Source organism: Zonotrichia albicollis, chromosome 2 (genome assembly GCF_047830755.1).
Source record: "Zonotrichia albicollis isolate bZonAlb1 chromosome 2, bZonAlb1.hap1, whole genome shotgun sequence".
NCBI lineage: Eukaryota > Metazoa > Chordata > Aves > Passeriformes > Passerellidae > Zonotrichia > Zonotrichia albicollis.
In genome coordinates, this window is record NC_133820.1 from 31,588,463 (window position 1) to 31,608,469 (window position 20,007).

Sequence of the window (20,007 nt, forward strand, 5' to 3'; positions counted from 1 at the left end):
CCTCCCCAGAAAACACCTCCCATCGTGTTTTACATGTTGCAGAGAGGTTTGCAGAGTGTTTTGCAAGAAGAAAAACAAAGTTGTCCAAAACACCTTGCAATCGAATGTTCATATGTTTGGAAAAGGTAGGAGAGTGGTAAGGTACTGTTTTCTATCAGTTTGCAAGCTGCGCACTCTATCCCAGTGTTGTGCAGCTTCATTCTTTACCTTTCTGAAGCAGCCGCACTCTCCAGTTGCCGGAGGCGAAGAAGCGGCTTCTTCGCGCAAAGGCGAGTGTGCCGGTCACAGTGCACTCCAGTGCGGCGGCTTCTGCCGAAATGTGCCCGGGACCGGCCCTTAGCTCCGGGGAGCTCCGTATCCTTCGTCTTTCGCGTCTTTTGTGGTCTACATCATTGCAGAAAGGTTTTTCACTATGTTGGGCAAGGAGAAACTGTGCCACCCCAGAAAACATCCCCCATCGTGTTTTACATGTTGCAGAGAGGTTTGGGGAGTGTTTTGCAAGAAGAAAAACAAAGTTGTCCAAAACACCTTGCAATCGAATGTTCATGTGTTTGGAAAAGGTAGGAGAGTGGTAAGGTACTGTTTTCTATCAGTTTGCAAGCTGCGCACTCTATCCCAGTGTTGTGCAGCTTCATTCTCACCTTTCCGAAGCAGCCGCACTCTCCAGCTGCCGTGGCGAAGTATGGGCTTCTTCGCGCAAAGACGATTGTGCCGGTCACAGTGCACTCCAATGCGGCGACTTCTGCCGAAATGTGCCCGGGACAGGCGCTTAGCTCCGGGGAGCTCCGTATTTCGTCTTTAGCGTCTTCTGTGGTGTACATCATTGCAAAAGTCCTTTCCACCATGTCTGGCATGGAGAAACTGTGCCACCCCATAAAACATCTCCCATCGTGTTTAACATGTTGCAGAGATGTTTGCAGAGTGTTTTGCAAGAAGAAAAACAAAGTTGTCCAAAACACCTTCCAATCGAATGTTCATGTGTTTGGAAAAGGTAGGAGAGTGGTAAGGTACTGTTTTCTATCAGTTTGCAAGCTGCGCACTCTATCCCAGTGTTGTGCAGCTTCATTCTTTACCTTTCTGAAGAAGCCGCACTCTCCAGCTGCCGGAGGCGAAGAAGCGGCTTCTTCGCGCAAAGGCGAGTGTGCCGGTCACAGTGCACTCCAGTGCGGCGGCTTCTGCCGAAATGTGCCCGGGACCGGCGCTTAGCTCCGGGGAGCTCCGTATTTCGTCTTTAGCGTCTTCTGTGGTGTACATCATTGCAAAATCCTTTCCACCATGTCTTGCAAGGAGAAACAGTGCCACCCCAGAAAACACCTCCCATCGTGTTTTACATGTTGCAGAGATGTTTGCAGAGTGTTTTGCAAGAAGAAAAACAAAGTTGTCCAGAACACCTTCCAATCGAATGTTCATGTGTTTGGAAAAGGTAGGAGAGTGGTAAGGTACTGTTTTCTATCAGTTTGCAAGCTGCGCACACTATCCCAGTGTTGTGCAGCTTCATTCTCACCTTTCGGAAGCAGCCGCTCTCTCCGGCTCGCGGAGGTGAAGAAGCGGTTTCTTCGCGCAAAAGCGATTGTGCCGGTCACAGTGCACTCCAGTGCGGCGGCTTCTGCCGAAATGTGCCCGGGACCGGCGCTGAGCTCCGGGGAGCTCCGTATGACGTCTTTAGCGTCATCTCTGGTATACATCTTGCAAAAATCCTTTCCACCTTGTATGGCTTGGAGAACCTGTGCCACCCCAGAAAACATCTCCCATCGTGTTTTACATGTTGCAGAGAAGTTTGCAGAGTGTTTTGCAAGAAGAAAAACAAAGTTGTCCAAAATAACTTCCAATCGAATGTTCATGTGTTTGGAAAAGGTAGGAGAGTGGTAAGGTACTGTTTTCTATCAGTTTGCAAGCTGTGCACACTATCCCAGTGTTGTGCAGCTTCATTCTTTACCTTTCTGAAGCAGCCGCACTCTCCAGCTGCCGGAGGCGAAGAAGCGGCTTCTTCGCGCAAAGGCGATTGTGCCGGTCACAGTGCACTCCAGTGCGGCGGCTTCTGCCGAAATGTGCCCGGGACCGGCGCTGAGCTCCGGGGAGCTCCGTATCCTTCGTCTTTCGCGTCTTTTGTGGTCTACATCATTGCAGAAAGGTTTTTCACTATGTTAGGCAAGGAGAAACTATGCCTGCACAGAAATTACTTCCCTTCCTCTCTTAGATGTTGCAGAGATGTTTGCAGAGTGTTTTGCAAGAAGAAAAACAAAGTTGTCCAAAACACCTTCCAATCGAATGTTCATGTGTTTGGAAAAGGTAGGAGAGTGGTAAGGTACTGTTTTCTATCAGTTTGCAAGGTGCGAACACAATCCCAGTCTTGTGCAGCTTCATTCTTTACCTTTCTGAAGCAGCCGCACTCTCCAGCTGCCGGAGGCGATGAAGCGGCTTCTTCGCGCAAAAGCGATTGTGCCGGTCACAGAGCAGTGCAGTGCGGCGGCTTCTGCCGAAATGTGCCCGGGACAGGGGCTTAGCTCTGGGGAGCTCCGTATCCTTCGTCCTTCGCGTCTGATGGGGTCTACATCATTGCAGAAAGTTTTTTCAATATGTTGGGCAAAGATAAACTGTGCCTCCCCAGAAAACATCTCCCATCGTATTTTACATGTTGCAGAGAGGTTTGCAGAGTGTTTTGCAAGAAGAAAAACAAAGTTGTCCAAAACACCTTCCAATCGAATGTTCATATGTTTGGAAAAGGTAGGAGAGTGGTAAGGTACTGTTTTCTATCAGTTTGCAAGCTGCGCACTCTATCCCAGTGTTGTGCAGCTTCATTCTTTACCTTTCTGAAGCAGCCGCACTCTCCAGTTGCCGGAGGCGAAGAAGCGGCTTCTTCGCGCAAAGGCGAGTGTGGCGGTCACAGTGCACTCCAGTGCGGCGGCTTCTGCAGAAATGTGCCCGGGACCGGCCCTTAGCTCCGGGGAGCTCCGTATCCTTCGTCTTTCGCGTCTTTTGTGGTCTACATCATTGCAGAAAGGTTTTTCACTATGTTGGGCAAGGAGAAACTGTGCCACCCCAGAAAACATCCCCCATCGTGTTTTACATGTTGCAGAGAGGTTTGGGGAGTGTTTTGCAAGAAGAAAAACAAAGTTGTCCAAAACACCTTCCAATCGAATGTTCATGTGTTTGGAAAAGGTAGGAGAGTGGTAAGGTACTGTTTTCTATCAGTTTGCAAGCTGCGCACACTATCCTAGTGTTGTGCAGCTTCATTCTCACCTTTCCGAAGCAGCCGCACTCTCCAGCTGCCGTGGCGAAGAATGGGCTTCTTCGCGCAAAGGCGAGTGTGCCGGTCACAATGCACTCCAGTGCGGCGGCTTCTGCAGAAATGTGCCCGGGACCGGCGCTTTGCTCCGGGGAGCTCCGTATCCTTCGTCTTTCGCGTCTTATGGGGTCTACATCATTGCAGAAAAGTTTTTCTCTATGTTGGGCAAGGAGAAACTGTGCCACCCCAGAAAACATCTCCCATCGTGTTTTACATGTTGCAGAGAAGTTTGCAGAGTGTTTTGAAAGAAGAAAAACAAAGTTGTCCAAAACAACTTCCAATCGAATGTTCATATGTTTGGAAAAGGTAGGAGAGTGGTAAGGTACTGTTTTCTATCAGTTTGCAAGCTGCGCACTCTATCCCAGTGTTGTGCAGCTTCATTCTTAACCTTTAGAAGAAGCCGCACTCTCCAGCTGCCGGAGGCGAAGAAGCGGCTTCTTCGCGCAAAGGCGAGTGTGCCGGTCACAGTGCACTCCAGTGCGGCGGCTTCTGCCGAAATGTGCCCGGGACCGGCGCTTAGCTCCGGGGAGCTCCGTATTTCGTCTTTAGCGTCTTCTGTGGTGTACATCATTGCAAAATCCTTTCCACCATGTCTTGCAAGGAGAAACAGTGCCACCCCAGAAAACACCTCCCATCGTGTTTTACATGTTGCAGAGATGTTTGCAGAGTGTTTTTCAAGAAGAAAAACAAAGTTGTCCAGAACACCTTCCAATCGAATGTTCATGTGTTTGGAAAAGGTAGGAGAGTGGTAAGGTACTGTTTTCTATCAGTTTGCAGGCTGCGCACACTATCCCAGTGTTGTGCAGCTTCATTCTCACCTTTCGGAAGCAGCCGCTCTCTCCGGCTCGCGGAGGTGAAGAAGCGGTTTCTTCGCGCAAAAGCGATTGTGCCGGTCACAGTGCACTCCAGTGCGGCGGCTTCTGCCGAAATGTGCCCGGGACCGGCGCTGAGCTCCGGGGAGCTCCGTATGACGTCTTTAGCGTCTTCTGTGGTATACATCTTGCAAAAATCCTTTCCACCTTGTCTGGCTTGGAGAACCTGTGCCACCCCAGAAAACATCTCCCATCGTGTTTTACATGTTGCAGAGAGGTTTGCAGAGTGTTTTGCAAGAAGAAAAACAAAGTTGTCCAAAATAACTTCCAATCGAATGTTCATATGTTTGGAAAAGGTAGGAGAGTGGTAAGGTACTGTTTTCTATCAGTTTGCAAGCTGTGCACACTATCCCAGTGTTGTGCAGCTTCATTCTTTACCTTTCTGAAGCAGCCGCACTCTCCAGCTGCCGGAGGCGAAGAAGCGGCTTCTTCGCGCAAAGGCGATTGTGCCGGTCACAGTGCACTCCAGTGCGGCGGCTTCTGCAGAAATGTGCCCGGGACCGGCGCTGAGCTCTGGGGAGCTCCGTATCCTTCGTCTTTCGCGTCTTTTGTGGTCTACATCATTGCAGAAATGTTTTTCACTATGTTGGGCAAGGAGAAACTGTGCCACCCCAGAAAACATCCCCCATCGTGTTTACATGTTGCAGAGAGGTTTGGGGAGTGTTTTGCAAGAAGAAAAACAAAGTTGTCCAAAACACCTTGCAATCGAATGTTCATGTGTTTGGAAAAGGTAGGAGAGTGGTAAGGTACTGTTTTCTATCAGTTTGCAAGCTGCGCACACTATCCTAGTGTTGTGCAGCTTCATTCTCACCTTTCCGAAGCAGCCGCACTCTCCAGCTGCCGTGGCGAAGAATCGGTTTCTTCGTGCAAAGGCGATTGTGCCGGTCACAGTGCACTCCAGTGCGGCGGCTTCTGCCGAAATGTGCCCGGGACCGGCGCTGAGCTCTGGGGAGCTCCGTATCCTTCGTCTTTCGCGTCTTTTGTGGTCTACATCATTGCAGAAATGTTTTTCACTATGTTGGGCAAGGAGAAACTGTGCCACCCCAGAAAACATCCCCCATCGTGATTACATGTTGCAGAGAGGTTTGGGGAGTGTTTTGCAAGAAGAAAAACAAAGTTGTCCAAAACACCTTGCAATCGAATGTTCATGTGTTTGGAAAAGGTAGGAGAGTGGTAAGGTACTGTTTTCTATCAGTTTGCAAGCTGCGCACACTATCCTAGTGTTGTGCAGCTTCATTCTCACCTTTCCGAAGCAGCCGCACTCTCCAGCTGCCGTGGCGAAGAATCGGCTTCTTCGTGCAAAGGCGATTGTGCCGGTCACAGTGCACTCCAGTGCGGCGGCTTCTGCCGAAATGTGCCCGGGACCGGCGCTGAGCTCCGGGGAGCTCCGTATCCTTCGTCTTTCGCGTCTTATGGGGTCTACATCATTGCAGAAAAGTTTTTATCTATGTTGGGCAAGGAGAAACTGTGCCACCCCAGAAAACATCTCCCATCGTGTTTAACATGTTGCAGAGAGGTTTGCAGAGTGTTTTGCAAGAAGAAAAACAAAGTTGTCCAAAACACCTTCCAATCGAATGTTCATGTGTTTGGAAAAGGTAGGAGAGTGGTAAGGTACTGTTTTCTACCAGTTTGCAAGCTGCGCACACAATCCCAGTCTTGTGCAGCTTCATTCTCACCTTTCCGAAGCAGCCGCACTCTCCAGCTGCCGTGGCGAAGAATCGGCTTCTTCGCGCAAAGGCGAGTGTGCCGGTCACAGTGCACTCCAGTGCGGCGGCTTCTGCCGAAATGTGCCCGGGACCGGCGCTGAGCTCTGGGGAGCTCCGTATCCTTCGTCTTTCGCGTCTTTTGTGGTCTACATCATTGCAGAAAGGTTTTTCACTATGTTAGGCAAGGAGAAACTATGCCTGCACAGAAATTACTTCCCATCCTCTCTTAGATGTTGCAGAGAGGTTTGCAGAGTGTTTTGCAAGAAGAAAAACAAAGTTGTCCAAAACACCTTCCAATCGAATGTTCATGTGTTTGGAAAAGGTAGGAGAGTGGTAAGGTACTGTTTTCTATCAGTTTGCAAGGTGCGAACACAATCCCAGTCTTGTGCAGCTTCATTCTTTACCTTTCTGAAGCAGCCGCACTCTCCAGCTGCCGGAGGCGATGAAGCGGCTTCTTCGCGCAAAAGCGATTGTGCCGGTCACAGAGCAGTGCAGTGCGGCGGCTTCTGCCGAAATGTGCCCGGGACAGGGGCTTAGCTCTGGGGAGCTCCGTATCCTTCGTCCTTCGCGTCTGATGGGGTCTACATCATTGCAGAAAGTTTTTTCAATATGTTGGGCAAAGATAAACTGTGCCTCCCCAGAAAACATCTCCCATCGTATTTTACATGTTGCAGAGAGGTTTGCAGAGTGTTTTGCAAGAAGAAAAACAAAGTTGTCCAAAACACCTTGCAATCGAATGTTCATATGTTTGGAAAAGGTAGGAGAGTGGTAAGGTACTGTTTTCTATCAGTTTGCAAGCTGCGCACTCTATCCCAGTGTTGTGCAGCTTCATTCTTTACCTTTCTGAAGCAGCCGCACTCTCCAGTTGCCGGAGGCGAAGAAGCGGCTTCTTCGCGCAAAGGCGAGTGTGGCGGTCACAGAGCAGTCCAGTGCGGCGGCTTCTGCCGAAATGTGCCCGGGACCGGCCCTTAGCTCCGGGGAGCTCCGTATCCTTCGTCTTTCGCGTCTTTTGTGGTCTACATCATTGCAGAAAGGTTTTTCACTATGTTGGGCAAGGAGAAACTGTGCCACCCCAGAAAACATCCCCCATCGTGTTTTACATGTTGCAGAGAGGTTTGGGGAGTGTTTTGCAAGAAGAAAAACAAAGTTGTCCAAAACACCTTCCAATCGAATGTTCATGTGTTTGGAAAAGGTAGGAGAGTGGTAAGGTACTGTTTTCTATCAGTTTGCAAGCTGCGCACACTATCCTAGTGTTGTGCAGCTTCATTCTCACCTTTCCGAAGCAGCCGCACTCTCCAGCTGCCGTGGCGAAGAATGGGCTTCTTCGCGCAAAGGCGAGTGTGCCGGTCACAGTGCACTCCAGTGCGGCGGCTTCTGCCGAAATGTGCCCGGGACCGGCGCTTTGCTCCGGGGAGCTCCGTATTTCGTCTTTAGCGTCTTCTGTGGTGTACATCATTGCAAAATCCTTTCCACCATGTCTTGCAAGGAGAAACAGTGCCACCCCAGAAAACACCTCCCATCGTGTTTTACATGTTGCAGAGATGTTTGCAGAGTGTTTTGCAAGAAGAAAAACAAAGTTGTCCAAAAAAACTTCCAATCGAATGTTCATATGTTTGGAAAAGGTAGGAGAGTGGTAAGGTACTGTTTTCTATCAGTTTGCAAGCTGTGCACACTATCCCAGTGTTGTGCAGCTTCATTCTTTACCTTACTGAAGCAGCCGCACTCTCCAGCTGCCGGAGGCGAAGAAGCGGCTTCTTCGCGCAAAGGCGATTGTGCCGGTCACAGTGCACTCCAGTGCGGCGGCTTCTGCCGAAATGTGCCCGGGACCGGCGCTGAGCTCTGGGGAGCTCCGTATCCTTCGTCTTTCGCGTCTTTTGTGGTCTACATCATTGCAGAAAGGTTTTTCACTATGTTGGGCAAGGAGAAACTGTGCCACCCCAGAAAACATCTCCCATCGTGTTTAACATGTTGCAGAGAGGTTTGCAGAGTGTTTTGCAAGAAGAAAAACAAAGTTGTCCAAAACACCTTGCAATCGAATGTTCATGTGTTTGGAAAAGGTAGGAGAGTGGTAAGGTACTGTTTTCTATCAGTTTGCAAGCTGCGCACACTATCCTAGTGTTGTGCAGCTTCATTCTCACCTTTCCGAAGCAGCCGCACTCTCCAGCTGCCGTGGCGAAGAATCGGCTTCTTCGTGCAAAGGCGATTGTGCCGGTCACAGTGCACTCCAGTGCGGCGGCTTCTGCCGAAATGTGCCCGGGACCGGCGCTGAGCTCCGGGGAGCTCCGTATCCTTCGTCTTTCGCGTCTTATGGGGTCTACATCATTGCAGAAAAGTTTTTATCTATGTTGGGCAAGGAGAAACTGTGCCACCCCAGAAAACATCTCCCATCGTGTTTAACATGTTGCAGAGAGGTTTGCAGAGTGTTTTGCAAGAAGAAAAACAAAGTTGTCCAAAACACCTTCCAATCGAATGTTCATGTGTTTGGAAAAGGTAGGAGAGTGGTAAGGTACTGTTTTCTACCAGTTTGCAAGCTGCGCACACAATCCCAGTCTTGTGCAGCTTCATTCTCACCTTTCCGAAGCAGCCGCACTCTCCAGCTGCCGTGGCGAAGAATCGGCTTCTTCGCGCAAAGGCGAGTGTGCCGGTCACAGTGCACTCCAGTGCGGCGGCTTCTGCCGAAATGTGCCCGGGACCGGCGCTGAGCTCTGGGGAGCTCCGTATCCTTCGTCTTTCGCGTCTTTTGTGGTCTACATCATTGCAGAAAGGTTTTTCACTATGTTAGGCAAGGAGAAACTATGCCTGCACAGAAATTACTTCCCATCCTCTCTTAGATGTTGCAGAGAGGTTTGCAGAGTGTTTTGCAAGAAGAAAAACAAAGTTGTCCAAAACACCTTCCAATCGAATGTTCATGTGTTTGGAAAAGGTAGGAGAGTGGTAAGGTACTGTTTTCTATCAGTTTGCAAGGTGCGAACACAATCCCAGTCTTGTGCAGCTTCATTCTTTACCTTTCTGAAGCAGCCGCACTCTCCAGCTGCCGGAGGCGATGAAGCGGCTTCTTCGCGCAAAAGCGATTGTGCCGGTCACAGAGCAGTGCAGTGCGGCGGCTTCTGCCGAAATGTGCCCGGGACAGGGGCTTAGCTCTGGGGAGCTCCGTATCCTTCGTCCTTCGCGTCTGATGGGGTCTACATCATTGCAGAAAGGTTTTTCAATATGTTGGGCAAAGATAAACTGTGCCTCCCCAGAAAACATCTCCCATCGTGTTTTACATGTTGCAGAGAGGTTTGCAGAGTGTTTTGCAAGAAGAAAAACAAAGTTGTCCAAAACACCTTGCAATCGAATGTTCATATGTTTGGAAAAGGTAGGAGAGTGGTAAGGTACTGTTTTCTATCAGTTTGCAAGCTGCGCACTCTATCCCAGTGTTGTGCAGCTTCATTCTTTACCTTTCTGAAGCAGCCGCACTCTCCAGTTGCCGGAGGCGAAGAAGCGGCTTCTTCGCGCAAAGGCGAGTGTGGCGGTCACAGAGCAGTCCAGTGCGGCGGCTTCTGCAGAAATGTGCCCGGGACCGGCCCTTAGCTCCGGGGAGCTCCGTATCCTTCGTCTTTCGCGTCTTTTGTGGTCTACATCATTGCAGAAAGGTTTTTCACTATGTTGGGCAAGGAGAAACTGTGCCACCCCAGAAAACATCCCCCATCGTGTTTTACATGTTGCAGAGAGGTTTGGGGAGTGTTTTGCAAGAAGAAAAACAAAGTTGTCCAAAACACCTTGCAATCGAATGTTCATGTGTTTGGAAAAGGTAGGAGAGTGGTAAGGTACTGTTTTCTATCAGTTTGCAAGCTGCGCACACTATCCTAGTGTTGTGCAGCTTCATTCTCACCTTTCCGAAGCAGCCGCACTCTCCAGCTGCCGTGGCGAAGAATGGGCTTCTTCGCGCAAAGGCGAGTGTGCCGGTCACAGTGCACTCCAGTGCGGCGGCTTCTGCAGAAATGTGCCCGGGACCGGCGCTTTGCTCCGGGGAGCTCCGTATCCTTCGTCTTTCGCGTCTTATGGGGTCTACATCATTGCAGAAAAGTTTTTCTCTATGTTGGGCAAGGAGAAACTGTGCCACCCCAGAAAACATCTCCCATCGTGTTTTACATGTTGCAGAGAAGTTTGCAGAGTGTTTTGAAAGAAGAAAAACAAAGTTGTCCAAAAAAACTTCCAATCGAATGTTCATATGTTTGGAAAAGGTAGGAGAGTGGTAAGGTACTGTTTTCTATCAGTTTGCAAGCTGTGCACACTATCCCAGTGTTGTGCAGCTTCATTCTTTACCTTACTGAAGCAGCCGCACTCTCCAGCTGCCGGAGGCGAAGAAGCGGCTTCTTCGCGCAAAGGCGATTGTGCCGGTCACAGTGCACTCCAGTGCGGCGGCTTCTGCCGAAATGTGCCCGGGACCGGCGCTGAGCTCTGGGGAGCTCCGTATCCTTCGTCTTTCGCGTCTTTTGTGGTCTACATCATTGCAGAAAGGTTTTTCACTATGTTGGGCAAGGAGAAACTGTGCCACCCCAGAAAACATCTCCCATCGTGTTTAACATGTTGCAGAGAGGTTTGCAGAGTGTTTTGCAAGAAGAAAAACAAAGTTGTCCAAAACACCTTCCAATCGAATGTTCATGTGTTTGGAAAAGGTAGGAGAGTGGTAAGGTACTGTTTTCTACCAGTTTGCAAGCTGCGCACACAATCCCAGTCTTGTGCAGCTTCATTCTCACCTTTCCGAAGCAGCCGCACTCTCCAGCTGCCGTGGCGAAGAATCGGCTTCTTCGCGCAAAGGCGAGTGTGCCGGTCACAGTGCACTCCAGTGCGGCGGCTTCTGCCGAAATGTGCCCGGGACCGGCGCTGAGCTCTGGGGAGCTCCGTATCCTTCGTCGTTCGCGTCTTTTGTGGTCTACATCATTGCAGAAAGGTTTTTCACTATGTTAGGCAAGGAGAAACTATGCCTGCACAGAAATTACTTCCCATCCTCTCTTAGATGTTGCAGAGAGGTTTGCAGAGTGTTTTGCAAGAAGAAAAACAAAGTTGTCCAAAACACCTTCCAATCGAATGTTCATGTGTTTGGAAAAGGTAGGAGAGTGGTAAGGTACTGTTTTCTATCAGTTTGCAAGGTGCGAACACAATCCCAGTCTTGTGCAGCTTCATTCTTCACCTTTCTTAAAGTGTGGCACTCTCCAGCTGCCGGAGGCGAAGAAGCGGCTTCATCGCGCAAAAGCGATTGTGCCGGTCACAGTGCACTCCAATGCGGCGGCTTCTACCGAAATGTGCCCGGGACCGGCGCTTAGCTCCGGGGAGCTCCGTATTTCGTCTTTAGCGTCATCTGTGGTGTACATCATTGCAAAATCCTTTCCACCATGTCTTGCAAGGAGAAACAGTGCCACCTCAGAAAACATCTCCCATCGTGTTTTACATGTTGCAGAGATGTTTGCAGAGTGTTTTGCAAGAAGAAAAACAAAGTTGTCCAAAACACCTTCCAATCGAATGTTCATGTGTTTGGAAAAGGTAGGAGAGTGGTAAGGTACTGTTTTCTATCAGTTTGCAGGCTGCGCACACTATCCCATTGTTGTGCAGCTTCATTCTCACCTTTCGGAAGCAGCCGCTCTCTCCGGCTCGCGGAGGTGAAGAAGCGGTTTCTTCGCGCAAAAGCGATTGTGCCGGTCACAGTGCGCTCCATTGCGGCGGCTTCTGCCGAAATGTGCCCGGGACAGGCGCTTAGCTCCGGGGAGCTCCGTATTTCGTCTTTAGCGTCTTCTGTGGTGTACATCATTGCAAAAGTCCTTTCCACCATGTCTGGCATGGAGAAACTGTGCCACCCCATAAAACATCTCCCATCGTGTTTAACATGTTGCAGAGAGGTTTGCAGAGTGTTTTGCAAGAAGAAAAACAAAGTTGTCCAAAACACCTTCCAATCGAATGTTCATGTGTTTGGAAAAGGTAGGAGAGTGGTAAGGTACTGTTTTCTATCAGTTTGCAAGGTGCGAACACAATCCCAGTCTTGTGCAGCTTCATTCTTTACCTTTCTGAAGCAGCCGCACTCTCCAGCTGCCGGAGGCGAAGAAGCGGCTTCTTCGCGCAAAGGCGAGTGTGCCGGTCACAGTGCACTCCAGTGCGGCGGCTTCTGGAGAAATGTGCCCGGGACCGGCCCTTAGCTCCGGGGAGCTCCGTATCCTTCGTCTTTCGCGTCTTTTGTGGTCTACATCATTGCAGAAAGGTTTTTCACTATGTTAGGCAAGCAAAAACTATGCCTGCACAGAAATTACTTCCCATCCTCTCTTAGATGTTGCAGAGAGGTTTGCAGAGTGTTTTGCAAGAAGAAAAACAAAGTTGTCCAAAACACCTTCCAATCGAATGTTCATGTGTTTGGAAAAGGTAGGAGAGTGGTAAGGTACTGTTTTCTACCAGTTTGCAAGCTGCGCACACAATCCTAGTGATGTGCAGCTTCATTCTCACCTTTTCGAAGCAGCCGCACTCTCCAGCTGCCGTGGCGAAGAATCGGCTTCTTCGCGCAAAGGCGAGTGTGCCGGTCACAATGCACTCCATTGCGGCGGCTTCTGCAGAAATGTGCCCGGGACCGGCTCTGAACTCTGGGGAGCTCCGTATCCTTCGTCGTTCGCGTCTTTTGTGGTCTACCATCATTGCAGAAAGGTTTTTCACTATGTTAGGCAAGGAGAAACTATGCCTGCACAGAAATTACTTCCCATCCTCTCTTAGATGTTGCAGAGAGGTTTGCAGAGTGTTTTGCAAGAAGAAAAACAAAGTTGTCCAAAACACCTTCCAATCGAATGTTCATGTGTTTGGAAAAGGTAGGAGAGTGGTAAGGTACTGTTTTCTATCAGTTTGCAAGGTGCGAACACAATCCCAGTCTTGTGCAGCTTCATTCTTCACCTTTCTTAAAGTGTGGCACTCTCCAGCTGCCGGAGGCGAAGAAGCGGCTTCTTCGCGCAAAAGCGATTGTGCCGGTCACAGTGCACTCCAGTGCGGCGGCTTCTGCCGAAATGTGCCCGGGACCGGCGCTTAGCTCCGGGGAGCTCCGTATTTCGTCTTTAGCGTCTTCTGTGGTGTACATCATTGCAAAAGTCCTTTCCACCATGTCTGGCATGGAGAAACTGTGCCACCCCAGAAAACACCTCCCATCGTGTTTAACATGTTGCAGAGAGGTTTGCAGAGTGTTTTGCAAGAAGAAAAACAAAGTTGTCCAAAACACCTTCCAATCGAATGTTCATGTGTTTGGAAAAGGTAGGAGAGTGGTAAGGTACTGTTTTCTATCAGTTTGCAAGCTGCGCACTCTATCCCAGTGTTGTGCAGCTTCATTCTTTACCTTTCTGAAGAAGCCGCACTCTCCAGCTGCCGGAGGCGAAGAAGCGGCTTCTTCGCGCAAAGGCGAGTGTGCCGGTCACAGTGCACTCCAGTGCGGCGGCTTCTGCCGAAATGTGCCCGGGACCGGCGCTGAGCTCCGGGGAGCTCCGTATCCTTCGTCGTTCGCGTCTTTTGTGGTCTACATCATTGCAGAAAGGTTTTTCACTATGTTAGGCAAGGAGAAACTATGCCTGCACAGAAATTACTTCCCATCCTCTCTTAGATGTTGCAGAGAGGTTTGCAGAGTGTTTTGCAAGAAGAAAAACAAAGTTGTCCAAAACACCTTCCAATCGAATGTTCATGTGTTTGGAAAAGGTAGGAGAGTGGTAAGGTACTGTTTTCTATCAGTTTGCAAGGTGCGAACACAATCCCAGTCTTGTGCAGCTTCATTCTTTACCTTTCTGAAGCAGCCGCACTCTCCAGCTGCCGGAGGCGATGAAGCGGCTTCTTCGCGCAAAAGCGATTGTGCCGGTCACAGAGCAGTGCAGTGCGGCGGCTTCTGCCGAAATGTGCCCGGGACAGGGGCTTAGCTCTGGGGAGCTCCGTATCCTTCGTCCTTCGCGTCTGATGGGGTCTACATCATTGCAGAAAGTTTTTTCAATATGTTGGGCAAAGATAAACTGTGCCTCCCCAGAAAACATCTCCCATCGTATTTTACATGTTGCAGAGAGGTTTGCAGAGTGTTTTGCAAGAAGAAAAACAAAGTTGTCCAAAACACCTTCCAATCGAATGTTCATATGTTTGGAAAAGGTAGGAGAGTGGTAAGGTACTGTTTTCTATCAGTTTGCAAGCTGCGCACTCTATCCCAGTGTTGTGCAGCTTCATTCTTTACCTTTCTGAAGCAGCCGCACTCTCCAGTTGCCGGAGGCGAAGAAGCGGCTTCTTCGCGCAAAGGCGAGTGTGGCGGTCACAGAGCAGTCCAGTGCGGCGGCTTCTGCAGAAATGTGCCCGGGACCGGCGCTGAGCTCTGGGGAGCTCCGTATCCTTCGTCTTTCGCGTCTTTTGTGGTCTACATCATTGCAGAAATGTTTTTCACTATGTTGGGCAAGGAGAAACTGTGCCACCCCAGAAAACATCCCCCATCGTGTTTACATGTTGCAGAGAGGTTTGGGGAGTGTTTTGCAAGAAGAAAAACAAAGTTGTCCAAAACACCTTGCAATCGAATGTTCATGTGTTTGGAAAAGGTAGGAGAGTGGTAAGGTACTGTTTTCTATCAGTTTGCAAGCTGCGCACACTATCCTAGTGTTGTGCAGCTTCATTCTCACCTTTCCGAAGCAGCCGCACTCTCCAGCTGCCGTGGCGAAGAATCGGTTTCTTCGTGCAAAGGCGATTGTGCCGGTCACAGTGCACTCCAGTGCGGCGGCTTCTGCCGAAATGTGCCCGGGACCGGCGCTGAGCTCTGGGGAGCTCCGTATCCTTCGTCTTTCGCGTCTTTTGTGGTCTACATCATTGCAGAAATGTTTTTCACTATGTTGGGCAAGGAGAAACTGTGCCACCCCAGAAAACATCCCCCATCGTGATTACATGTTGCAGAGAGGTTTGGGGAGTGTTTTGCAAGAAGAAAAACAAAGTTGTCCAAAACACCTTGCAATCGAATGTTCATGTGTTTGGAAAAGGTAGGAGAGTGGTAAGGTACTGTTTTCTATCAGTTTGCAAGCTGCGCACACTATCCTAGTGTTGTGCAGCTTCATTCTCACCTTTCCGAAGCAGCCGCACTCTCCAGCTGCCGTGGCGAAGAATCGGCTTCTTCGTGCAAAGGCGATTGTGCCGGTCACAGTGCACTCCAGTGCGGCGGCTTCTGCCGAAATGTGCCCGGGACCGGCGCTGAGCTCCGGGGAGCTCCGTATCCTTCGTCTTTCGCGTCTTATGGGGTCTACATCATTGCAGAAAAGTTTTTATCTATGTTGGGCAAGGAGAAACTGTGCCACCCCAGAAAACATCTCCCATCGTGTTTAACATGTTGCAGAGAGGTTTGCAGAGTGTTTTGCAAGAAGAAAAACAAAGTTGTCCAAAACACCTTCCAATCGAATGTTCATGTGTTTGGAAAAGGTAGGAGAGTGGTAAGGTACTGTTTTCTACCAGTTTGCAAGCTGCGCACACAATCCCAGTCTTGTGCAGCTTCATTCTCACCTTTCCGAAGCAGCCGCACTCTCCAGCTGCCGTGGCGAAGAATCGGCTTCTTCGCGCAAAGGCGAGTGTGCCGGTCACAGTGCACTCCAGTGCGGCGGCTTCTGCCGAAATGTGCCCGGGACCGGCGCTGAGCTCTGGGGAGCTCCGTATCCTTCGTCTTTCGCGTCTTTTGTGGTCTACATCATTGCAGAAAGGTTTTTCACTATGTTAGGCAAGGAGAAACTATGCCTGCACAGAAATTACTTCCCATCCTCTCTTAGATGTTGCAGAGAGGTTTGCAGAGTGTTTTGCAAGAAGAAAAACAAAGTTGTCCAAAACACCTTCCAATCGAATGTTCATGTGTTTGGAAAAGGTAGGAGAGTGGTAAGGTACTGTTTTCTATCAGTTTGCAAGGTGCGAACACAATCCCAGTCTTGTGCAGCTTCATTCTTTACCTTTCTGAAGCAGCCGCACTCTCCAGCTGCCGGAGGCGATGAAGCGGCTTCTTCGCGCAAAAGCGATTGTGCCGGTCACAGAGCAGTGCAGTGCGGCGGCTTCTGCCGAAATGTGCCCGGGACAGGGGCTTAGCTCTGGGGAGCTCCGTATCCTTCGTCCTTCGCGTCTGATGGGGTCTACATCATTGCAGAAAGTTTTTTCAATATGTTGGGCAAAGATAAACTGTGCCTCCCCAGAAAACATCTCCCATCGTATTTTACATGTTGCAGAGAGGTTTGCAGAGTGTTTTGCAAGAAGAAAAACAAAGTTGTCCAAAACACCTTGCAATCGAATGTTCATATGTTTGGAAAAGGTAGGAGAGTGGTAAGGTACTGTTTTCTATCAGTTTGCAAGCTGCGCACTCTATCCCAGTGTTGTGCAGCTTCATTCTTTACCTTTCTGAAGCAGCCGCACTCTCCAGTTGCCGGAGGCGAAGAAGCGGCTTCTTCGCGCAAAGGCGAGTGTGGCGGTCACAGAGCAGTCCAGTGCGGCGGCTTCTGCCGAAATGTGCCCGGGACCGGCCCTTAGCTCCGGGGAGCTCCGTATCCTTCGTCTTTCGCGTCTTTTGTGGTCTACATCATTGCAGAAAGGTTTTTCACTATGTTGGGCAAGGAGAAACTGTGCCACCCCAGAAAACATCCCCCATCGTGTTTTACATGTTGCAGAGAGGTTTGGGGAGTGTTTTGCAAGAAGAAAAACAAAGTTGTCCAAAACACCTTCCAATCGAATGTTCATGTGTTTGGAAAAGGTAGGAGAGTGGTAAGGTACTGTTTTCTATCAGTTTGCAAGCTGCGCACACTATCCTAGTGTTGTGCAGCTTCATTCTCACCTTTCCGAAGCAGCCGCACTCTCCAGCTGCCGTGGCGAAGAATGGGCTTCTTCGCGCAAAGGCGAGTGTGCCGGTCACAGTGCACTCCAGTGCGGCGGCTTCTGCCGAAATGTGCCCGGGACCGGCCCTTAGCTCCGGGGAGCTCCGTATTTCGTCTTTAGCGTCTTCTGTGGTGTACATCATTGCAAAATCCTTTCCACCATGTCTTGCAAGGAGAAACAGTGCCACCCCAGAAAACACCTCCCATCGTGTTTTACATGTTGCAGAGATGTTTGCAGAGTGTTTTGCAAGAAGAAAAACAAAGTTGTCCAGAACACCTTCCAATCGAATGTTCATGTGTTTGGAAAAGGTAGGAGAGTGGTAAGGTACTGTTTTCTATCAGTTTGCAGGCTGCGCACACTATCCCAGTGTTGTGCAGCTTCATTCTCACCTTTCCGAAGCAGCCGCACTCTCCAGCTGCCGTGGCGAAGAATCGGTTTCTTCGTGCAAAGGCGATTGTGCCGGTCACAGTGCACTCCAGTGCGGCGGCTTCTGCCGAAATGTGCCCGGGACCGGCGCTGAGCTCTGGGGAGCTCCGTATCCTTCGTCTTTCGCGTCTTTTGTGGTCTACATCATTGCAGAAATGTTTTTCACTATGTTGGGCAAGGAGAAACTGTGCCACCCCAGAAAACATCCCCCATCGTGATTACATGTTGCAGAGAGGTTTGGGGAGTGTTTTGCAAGAAGAAAAACAAAGTTGTCCAAAACACCTTGCAATCGAATGTTCATGTGTTTGGAAAAGGTAGGAGAGTGGTAAGGTACTGTTTTCTATCAGTTTGCAAGCTGCGCACACTATCCTAGTGTTGTGCAGCTTCATTCTCACCTTTCCGAAGCAGCCGCACTCTCCAGCTGCCGTGGCGAAGAATCGGCTTCTTCGTGCAAAGGCGATTGTGCCGGTCACAGTGCACTCCAGTGCGGCGGCTTCTGCCGAAATGTGCCCGGGACCGGCGCTGAGCTCCGGGGAGCTCCGTATGACGTCTTTAGCGTCTTCTGTGGTATACATCTTGCAAAAATCCTTTCCACCTTGTCTGGCTTGGAGAACCTGTGCCACCCCAGAAAACATCTCCCATCGTGTTTTACATGTTGCAGAGAGGTTTGCAGAGTGTTTTGCAAGAAGAAAAACAAAGTTGTCCAAAATAACTTCCAATCGAATGTTCATATGTTTGGAAAAGGTAGGAGAGTGGTAAGGTACTGTTTTCTATCAGTTTGCAAGCTGTGCACACTATCCCAGTGTTGTGCAGCTTCATTCTTTACCTTTCTGAAGCAGCCGCACTCTCCAGCTGCCGGAGGCGAAGAAGCGGCTTCTTCGCGCAAAGGCGATTGTGCCGGTCACAGTGCACTCCAGTGCGGCGGCTTCTGCAGAAATGTGCCCGGGACCGGCGCTGAGCTCTGGGGAGCTCCGTATCCTTCGTCTTTCGCGTCTTTTGTGGTCTACATCATTGCAGAAATGTTTTTCACTATGTTGGGCAAGGAGAAACTGTGCCACCCCAGAAAACATCCCCCATCGTGTTTACATGTTGCAGAGAGGTTTGGGGAGTGTTTTGCAAGAAGAAAAACAAAGTTGTCCAAAACACCTTGCAATCGAATGTTCATGTGTTTGGAAAAGGTAGGAGAGTGGTAAGGTACTGTTTTCTATCAGTTTGCAAGCTGCGCACACTATCCTAGTGTTGTGCAGCTTCATTCTCACCTTTCCGAAGCAGCCGCACTCTCCAGCTGCCGTGGCGAAGAATCGGTTTCTTCGTGCAAAGGCGATTGTGCCGGTCACAGTGCACTCCAGTGCGGCGGCTTCTGCCGAAATGTGCCCGGGACCGGCGCTGAGCTCTGGGGAGCTCCGTATCCTTCGTCTTTCGCGTCTTTTGTGGTCTACATCATTGCAGAAATGTTTTTCACTATGTTGGGCAAGGAGAAACTGTGCCACCCCAGAAAACATCCCCCATCGTGATTACATGTTGCAGAGAGGTTTGGGGAGTGTTTTGCAAGAAGAAAAACAAAGTTGTCCAAAACACCTTGCAATCGAATGTTCATGTGTTTGGAAAAGGTAGGAGAGTGGTAAGGTACTGTTTTCTATCAGTTTGCAAGCTGCGCACACTATCCTAGTGTTGTGCAGCTTCATTCTCACCTTTCCGAAGCAGCCGCACTCTCCAGCTGCCGTGGCGAAGAATCGGCTTCTTCGTGCAAAGGCGATTGTGCCGGTCACAGTGCACTCCAGTGCGGCGGCTTCTGCCGAAATGTGCCCGGGACCGGCGCTGAGCTCCGGGGAGCTCCGTATCCTTCGTCTTTCGCGTCTTATGGGGTCTACATCATTGCAGAAATGTTTTTATCTATGTTGGGCAAGGAGAAACTGTGCCACCCCAGAAAACATCTCCCATCGTGTTTAACATGTTGCAGAGAGGTTTGCAGAGTGTTTTGCAAGAAGAAAAACAAAGTTGTCCAAAACACCTTCCAATCGAATGTTCATGTGTTTGGAAAAGGTAGGAGAGTGGTAAGGTACTGTTTTCTACCAGTTTGCAAGCTGCGCACACAATCCCAGTCTTGTGCAGCTTCATTCTCACCTTTCCGAAGCAGCCGCACTCTCCAGCTGCCGTGGCGAAGAATCGGCTTCTTCGCGCAAAGGCGAGTGTGCCGGTCACAGTGCACTCCAGTGCGGCGGCTTCTGCCGAAATGTGCCCGGGACCGGCGCTGAGCTCTGGGGAGCTCCGTATCCTTCGTCTTTCGCGTCTTTTGTGGTCTACATCATTGCAGAAAGGTTTTTCACTATGTTAGGCAAGGAGAAACTATGCCTGCACAGAAATTACTTCCCATCCTCTCTTAGATGTTGCAGAGAGGTTTGCAGAGTGTTTTGCAAGAAGAAAAACAAAGTTGTCCAAAACACCTTCCAATCGAATGTTCATGTGTTTGGAAAAGGTAGGAGAGTGGTAAGGTACTGTTTTCTATCAGTTTGCAAGGTGCGAACACAATCCCAGTCTTGTGCAGCTTCATTCTTTACCTTTCTGAAGCAGCCGCACTCTCCAGCTGCCGGAGGCGATGAAGCGGCTTCTTCGCGCAAAAGCGATTGTGCCGGTCACAGAGCAGTGCAGTGCGGCGGCTTCTGCCGAAATGTGCCCGGGACAGGGGCTTAGCTCTGGGGAGCTCCGTATCCTTCGTCCTTCGCGTCTGATGGGGTCTACATCATTGCAGAAAGTTTTTTCAATATGTTGGGCAAAGATAAACTGTGCCTCCCCAGAAAACATCTCCCATCGTATTTTACATGTTGCAGAGAGGTTTGCAGAGTGTTTTGCAAGAAGAAAAACA